This window comes from Bos taurus, chromosome 16, assembly GCF_002263795.3.
Source record: "Bos taurus isolate L1 Dominette 01449 registration number 42190680 breed Hereford chromosome 16, ARS-UCD2.0, whole genome shotgun sequence".
NCBI lineage: Eukaryota > Metazoa > Chordata > Mammalia > Artiodactyla > Bovidae > Bos > Bos taurus.
Genome location: NC_037343.1, coordinates 73,482,321 through 73,490,355, shown reverse-complemented (window position 1 = coordinate 73,490,355; position 8,035 = coordinate 73,482,321). Strand labels below are relative to the sequence as shown.

Genomic DNA, 8,035 nt, shown 5'->3' with positions numbered 1-8,035 from the left:
CAAATTCCCATAATTGGCAGGTAATCATTTGAATGATGCCCATGACCTAAGTGTGTCACACTTTATTCACTTTTAGTTTATTAAGGATAACGTGAGAAGGAAACACTAGCATGTTTTACCAACTATTACAGTTGGCAGGGGAAAGCTGTTGTTGTTCCCTATGCAATTCTTAGAGTAATCCGCCAGTTTCTGGACTCCTTCCAGGATCTCGGATCTGAAAGCACAGTCGCGGCTCAGTGCTCTGCTTTCCCTACCAGAACCCCCTTCTGCTGCCTTGTTTGCCAGTCAATTCATCTTGCACACATTCATTTTCCTTAAATGGATTTATTTTCAAGTCCACTCAAGGGGGGAGTTTTCTTAAATTTAATTTTTAAGAGAGACTTTCTTCTCCGAGGTCATTCAGCTGGGGTACATGGTGAGTAGGAAGCTGGCCAGGCCCGACCTGTCTGACCTCATGCCCTTTCCATTAGGTCATGGAAGGGAACCCGAGTTGCCGAATGTTAAATCTCCTCCACGGGCCCAGAGTGATCTCCTGGACCATCTGTCTGTCCTGGGGGCGTGAAGAAGGCACGAGAGGCTCTGCCCTTGACCCTGAATGACTTGAACCCGTGGGCTGGATCTGGGGCTTTCTAGGGGCCTGGGAACCTCTCTCTAAGGGCGTCAGTGTCTGGAGGCCCCGAGAGTTTCGGGAGTTTCGGAGCAGGCCCGGCAGCCTCCCAGGTGCTCTTCTGCACTGTGGCAAGTGCCAGCTCGCCTTCGGCTCCCGCCCAGCCCGGGAAACCAGAGGTATTTCTAGCTCAGGCCCAGACCCGTCCCGGCGGCCTGGATTCCACTGCCGAGGCAGGGCGCTCCTCAGTGCCCAGGGACCATTTCTTTCTGGGGTTTGTCACAGAGGAATTTCCATTCCAGCCGTTCAGGGCGATGCGGGCAGGTGGGTGGCCACGGGGCTTCTCCCTCAAGCTACGGAGGGCTGGGGTCGATAGCAGGGCATCGAGGGAAGGGGAGCTCTAGACATTCCATCCCCGAGGCTGTTTCATCCCCAAATCCAAGGCGAATAGAGAAGTTGGGAAGGCTGGACTGTGTGCCTGCCCCACGGCCCAACCCTGAGTCCCGCCTCGGATCGCTAAAAGAAGGACCTTCCCACAGGAGAGGCTAGGTCTGGGCAGGTCTGGAGAGCCCCGATCCCACGGCCCTGGGGGAACACGCCCCAGCTCGCTGAGCTCTCCGGTAGGCGTCTCTGGGGGTAGGAAGCCCAGCCTCTGATATGACCGGGCTGGGTTTGCATGTGCGCATGCATGCGCCTGTGAGTATATGTGTGTGTGTGTGTGTGTGTGTGTGTGTGTGTGTGCGCGTGTGTGTGTAAGCAACAGATAATCGTTTAGTGAACCCATGCACTTTTTGCTTATTTGAAATTCAGATTTAATTGAGTGTCCTCTACTTATCTGGCAACTCCAGTAGAGAGGGCAGGGTTCAGGAGGACTAGACTGAGGTTGACACTCCATGCCCCTGGGTCTCCAATTTCAGGGAGGCCAGGGCCAGTGTCTGGACACATATCCCTGCTCCCCACCCTGAAGCGAGAGAATTCCTTGAGCCCTGCCTTTCCCACAGAGCTGGGGCCCCTCGGACTTCAGACTGTAGTTCTGCAACTCCAGGGCCTTTCATGTCAACTGGTATGCAGCATCCTGGAGTCCCTTTGAAGATGAAAAGCTCTTCTGAGAAATGCTCGGTTGTTGTAATTAACGTAATTAAAAGCAATTTTGCTCACAGCCCTGTAGGAAATTGGGGGACTTCGATACCTCACTCTCCCAGGAAATGGCCAACCTCTTCCAATCCAGTGTTGGGGTAGATGTCCCTGCCAGCCCCAGTCCCTGCTCCCACCTAACTTGACTTCATTTTTGTTTTGTTGCTAAGTCGTGGCAGCCTCTTTGTTACCCTATAGACTGTAGCCTGCCAGGCTCCTCTGTCCATGGAATTTTCCAGGAAGAACACTGGAGTGGGTTGCCATTTCCTCCTCCAGAGGATCTTCCCGACCCAGGGATTGAAACAGCGTCTCCTACATTGGCAGGCGGGTTCTTTACCACTGAGCCACCAGGGAAGACCCAACCTGACTTAGACTCATCTTTTTACCTGTTCAGATGATTTTTCACTGCAAGACACCCGACTGTCCCTGCACAGTAGTCAGCCTCTCTGGGGAGATGTCTGTGCCTTTTTGATGATCGGTAAAGCCTGGAGCTAGCTACTCTAGCTCTGGACCAGAGAGAAGGGGTGCTAGCTGCTGCCATCTCTCCTCCCAACCCAAAAGCCCTGACCACTAGGAGCAAACTCTTTTTTGATTCTAGGAATTAGGTTCTTGCTGTGCCACGTGACCACACAGGAGGTGTGTAAGCGTTTCCTTCTGAAGGTAACTAGTCATACAGTGGTAACCAGGGCAGCTAGAGGTCATGCCCAGAGTATGTTGTCTTAATTATTTATTTCTAGAAGTGCACCCTTCTGCTTTCCCCAAGGAGGTGATCAGCTCTTGCACAGGAAGAACCAGAGCGTTTCATTCTCTAAAGGTGTAGCACGGAGGAGAGACTCAGCATTATGAATTGGGTTGTGCCAAATTAAAGTTTGTGATAAACCAGAGAAGGATGTCTGCCTTGCTCTGAATTCCCAGGGCTCTTAGCAGCTAGCTCTGGGTTTCCTGGCATACCTACCGTATGATTTTTATCTGGCCTGTTATATGATTGTAAAGACTTACAGAAATGTTTTCTGCTGTTACTGTTGACAGTACAACCCTCTGCCCAAACCGGCTGAAGCTTCAAGAATTTAGACAGTTGACTCTGATGATGGCAAATCAGTGAGAGGTTATAAAATTTTCCTATCACCTCAAACCTGACTTCAAAAATTTTGTATTTGTCCTACCCCAGACTCTCTTAGGAGATCACAAGAAGGAAAACTAGAGTCCTAGACCTCAGAAGAATAAGGTGTCAGTGCCTGGTCTTTATAGCCTGTTCCTTTCCCATACATGTACATACAGACAGACACACATGTACACACACAGAGAGACTCACACACACACACACACACACACACACACACACACACACACTCACCTGGGAGCAGCAGAGTCAACTCCTCCCTACCCTGTTTCATTCAGTTTAACAGGGACCTGTGCTTAGACAGTAAACAATGCTCAACAACAGGGACGCTCACCCTGAGCTTTGTAGATCTAGTCTCTTTGAGATTCAGAGTCACAGGAGCATGTCAGGTGAATAAAGGGGGCCTGACAGAGGCTCAGTGACAGACAGCTGTGACAAGGCCACTGCAATGACCTTCACCACAAGGCAGTGATGACCTAGGGCCCGGAGCCCCTCAGAGGGAAGAGCTGGCTCTAGGAAGAGCCTGAGGCTGTTGCTGAAGCCTCCTTCCAACCCACCCACCTTGACTTATGGGCATGCCGAGGGAAACGACTCTGCTGTTGTCAAGTGAAGAATCTGGACCCTAAAGAGCTCCACTGGGAGCTAGTTGCATGCCCGAGAATGAGTATAAAAAATTGAGGGGGGCCGTGGGGAGGGCACAGGGAAGGCCAAGGAGAATGTCTGCTCTTGTCTCCTGGAGCACAGCCAGGCTTTAGCAGTGACCGCTAATGAATGTAACCAGGAGTGTCTCTTCGGGCTGGATCAGCATCATTGACAGACTTGGCCATAACAAGGGGGAAGACTGGACTTCTTGTTAATTTACTCATGGAGAAACTTGGTCTCTTAGTCCGTCTGGGCTGCTGTAACAGAATACCACAGACTGGCTGGCTTACAAAAAAAAGACATTTATTTCTCATTGTTATGGAACCTGGGAAGTCCAGGAAGATTTGATGTCTCCTGAAGACTCACTTCTAAGTTCTTAGAAGGCCATCTTCTTGCTGTGTCCTCCCACGGTGTAAGAGGTGAGGTTGCTCTCTGAAGTTCCTTTTAAAATGGCACCAATCCCATTCATGAAGGCTCCACTATAAGGATCGAATCATCTTCCAGGGGCCCACTGCCTGCTAACGTCACACTGGGGGGTAGGATTTCAACATGTGAATTTGGTGCTGTGGCTTCCCTGGTGGCTCAGCTGGTAAAGAATCTGCCTGCGATGTGGGAGACCTAGATTCCATCCCTGGGTTGGGAAGATCGCCTGGAGAAGGGACCGGGTACCCACTCCACTATTCTGGCCTGGAGAATTCCATGGACTGTATAGTCCATGGGGTCCCAAAGAGTTGTGCACAACTGAGCAACTTTCACTTTCACTTTAGGTACGGGAATGAGGGGTGGGGGGTGGGGACACAAGCATTCAGTCCTTTGTACCATTGACTATGCTAAAGCCTTAGACTGTGTGAATCTGAATCACTACAAACTGTGTGAAAATTCTTAAAGAGATGGGAATACCAGACCACCTTACCTGCCTCCTGGGAAACCTGCATGCAGGTCAAGAAGCAACAGTTACAACTGGACATGGAACAACAGACTGGTTCCAAATTGGGGAAGGAGTACGTCAAGGCTGTATATTGGCACCTTGTTTATTTAACTTATATGCCGAGTACATCATGCGAAATGCCAGACTGGATGAAGCAGAAGCGGGAATCAAGATTGCCAGGAGAAATATCAGTAACCTCAGATAGGCATATGACACCACCATTATGGCAGAAGGCAAAGAGGAACTAAAGAGCCTCTTGATGAAAGTTAAAAAGGAGAATGAAAAGGCTGGCTTAAAACTCAACATTAAAAAAAGCTAAGATCATGGCACCTGGTCCTATCACTTCATGGCAAATAGATGGGGAAACAATGGAAACAGTGAGAGGCTTTATTTTTGGGGGCTCCAGAATCACTGCAGATGGTGACTGCATCCATGAAATTAAAAGACGCTTGCTCCTTGGAAGAAAGCTATGACCAACCTAGACAGCATATTAAAAAGCAAAGACATTACTTTGCTGACAGAGCTCCGTCTAATCAAAGCTATGGTTTTTCCACTAGTCATGTATGGATGTGAGAGTTGGACTATAAAGAAAGCTGAGCACTGAAGAATTGATGCTTTTGAAGTGTGGTGTTGGAGGAGACTCTTGAGAGTCCCTTGGACAGCAAGGAGATCAAGCTAGTCAATCCTAAAGGAAATCAGTCCTGAATATCCATTGAAAGGACAAATGCTGAAGCTGAAGCTCCAGTACTTTGGCCACCTGATGAGAAGAACTGACTCATTTAGAAAAGACCCTGATGCTGGGAAAGACTGAAGGTGAGAGAAGAAGGGGATGAAAGAGGATGAGATCATTGGATGGCATCACTGACTCAAAGGACATGAGTTTGAGTACACTCTGGGAGTTGGTGATGGACAGGGAAGCCTGGCATGCTGCAGTCTATGGGGTCTCGAAGAGTCAGACACGGCTGAGCGACTGAACCGAAATGACTCAGTGTCATCAGACACCTACTTTAAAAGAGACTCAGTCCCTTTAGTTAAAAGACAGAATCACAGGGACAACTTTGAAGAACAATTATTCTCCAGATTAACATGTACCCTTTGTAGAAAATAAATCTTAACTATCTTTTCTAAAAGAAAAGGCTAGTATTTTCTTCATCTTTGAATAGGGCTACGAAAGTCTCTAACTTTCTTCTATTTTAATGCGTCTTTGTGGTCTTTTTGCTTTCAGAAGAACAAACACTGATTCCTGGTTGCATTCCTGGGAGAATGTCTTCTGTGGATCCCACCTGACAATGCTCAACACTCACCCATGTTGCTGTCATCTCCTTTCCTTATCCCAAATACAGTCATGTCATCCACTCCAGTCATCAAAGGGACTGCAGTTACAGTCACTTTAGGATCAGAGGACACAATGATGCAAGCATGCATCTGACTCAAAAAAATCCCCTGTCCAGGCAGGGCTGGAGGAGCTCTAAGTTTGCAGAATGAGGGTAGTCCCCCACTGTCCTCGGTATTAACTTACAAGCAGCTTTGCAATCTGCCTTTGTGGAATTTTCAATGCAAGAATTTATGGTAAACTCATGAAGGACATCTTTAGTTGCAAACCTTACTTCTTAAGTTTTTTAGTTCTAGTCAGATAAATGCACAGAGAGGAAAACAAGGACAAATAGAAAGCACAAGAAGATGCTAGAAAATCTTCTTCATGAGAAATCTATGGTAGTTAAATATGGGAAAGCCTGACACGCGTGGGGCTTCACCATGTGAAGAAGAAAAGCTGCCCCTCAAATGAAAGGCAAACCATTGCCCGAGGAAAAAGATGAAGATCACTGAAGCCTCCCGCTCCAGATGGAATAGACTCCGCCATTAAGCCTGTGATGGGAGGACCACAGTGGGGAATGATTTGCTAACAGTCAAAAGTGGGACAACATAACAGCTGCTGTTGGTTTGGACTAATAGGCAATTATAAATTCAATTTAATTCAAGATGGTAATTTCTTTTTTTTTCAAAGTAGGACCATAGTCTATATCCCGAGGATTTTTCCCCACTTCTTTCCTTCTAAAGAAAAACATTCTCAAATTGTCGTGTAGGTTAATTACCGGTGCTTAGAAGAGTTGTGAATTTCACAGGCAAAATGGCACATAAAAGATGAGGGAGAAAAAAAATGCATCACATTTAAGTCAGGCCATTGCCGGCTGGATTAATCACTCCTCCTCTGTTCTCTCAGTGCATGGCTCATACTTTCATTTAAGAATGTATCGTGTTGTGATGTCACGGAGAATCACTGGCTTCTAAGCCTTCCCCTTCCCTCTGGACTCCGAGCTTCCTGAGGCCAGGGCCTTTGTTTCACTCTTTCTCATCAACTCCCTTGGCACTCAATTCATGCCCAGTGTGCAGGAGGGCACAATCAATGATTACTCAACCAATAAATACCCTCCAGGTCCTACACTAGCCCTAGTGGCATATATGAAGCGTAACCTCATTTTGTACTTACATGGTTACTGAGATCTGAATCCTGACACAGCTGAGTCCAGTATCCTCGGGCTTAACCCCTTTGCAAACATACCTTTCCTGAGAGGGATTGATCAGTAAGTGGGAGACAATACCAGCTTTCCTGTTCCCCAAATGTTTGCCCCTTCTCCATCACTTGCTGGTTCTTCCTCATCTACCTCCCACCCCGAAATTTACAAGGCCCCAGGGCTCAGTTCTCAGGCTGCATTTACACAATGGGATCTCACTCAGTCTCATTCCCTTGCTGACCACTCCCGTTTGGGTCTCCTGGCATCCTGGACTACCACCCTCCACCCCGACCTGAGTCCCAGACGTGCATGTATCCACCTCCTGGATTCTCCACTTGGACGTCTAATAGAAACCTCAGGCTTAATGTGTGACTTGAATGATCTTGACATTTATTTTTTTGTCTACCAAGGGCATAGACGTTGTTTATGACTTTAAGTTTACATACTGCTCCAGCATTATGTTAACACTCTATGAGCTTCAAAAAACCAAATACGTTTACAGTAGGATTATCGGTCACTAAAATGATGGGAAAGGAAACTTTACAGTTGTGAGAATGCAAAAAAAAAAAAAAAAAAATGTTCTCATCAAGGTAATATTGACCCAGACATTCATTTAGTATCTGTCAGCATGGATACAGGGATCTCTGAGCCACAGGAGCAAGCAGAGGGAGAACAGAAACAGCTAAACAGTGATGGGGAGCAGGGCCCATTAGCTTGCACCATAAGATTCCTTCATGTTGTATCCACACCCTGCAAGGAACTAGCGTGGATGGCATGGATTTCATAGACTGAATTCACTACAGTCTCAGCTTAGGAGAGACGATCAGGAGAGACGAGAAATACTAGGTTCGAGAAACGTTGACAAGTGGTAGGAAGCATTTTGGAGGTGGGCAGCATCAAGAGTGAACTAACTGGGACCTCCCTGGTGATCCAGTGGTTAAGAATCCATCTGCCAATGCAGGGGACCCCGGTTCGATCCCTGGTCTGGGAAGATCCCACATGTTGCAGAGAGACTACGCCTGTGAGCCACAACGACTGAAGCCCCCACACCTCAAGACCGTGCTGTGCAACAAGCCACCACAGTGAGAAGC

At 47.7% G+C, this 8,035-nt stretch overlaps 1 long non-coding RNA gene across 1 annotated transcript; it reads right to left on the bottom strand.

Annotated features, from left to right (window-relative positions):
• Positions 1–3,789: 3,789 nt before the first annotated feature.
• On the bottom strand, positions 3,790–7,410 carry LOC132342426 (uncharacterized). The gene is made up of 2 exons (XR_009490792.1): positions 6,525–7,410; positions 3,790–4,032 (listed from the first exon to the last, which is right to left on the bottom strand). It is a non-coding gene; the product is annotated as an uncharacterized lncRNA (long non-coding RNA).
• Positions 7,411–8,035: the final 625 nt, after the last annotated feature.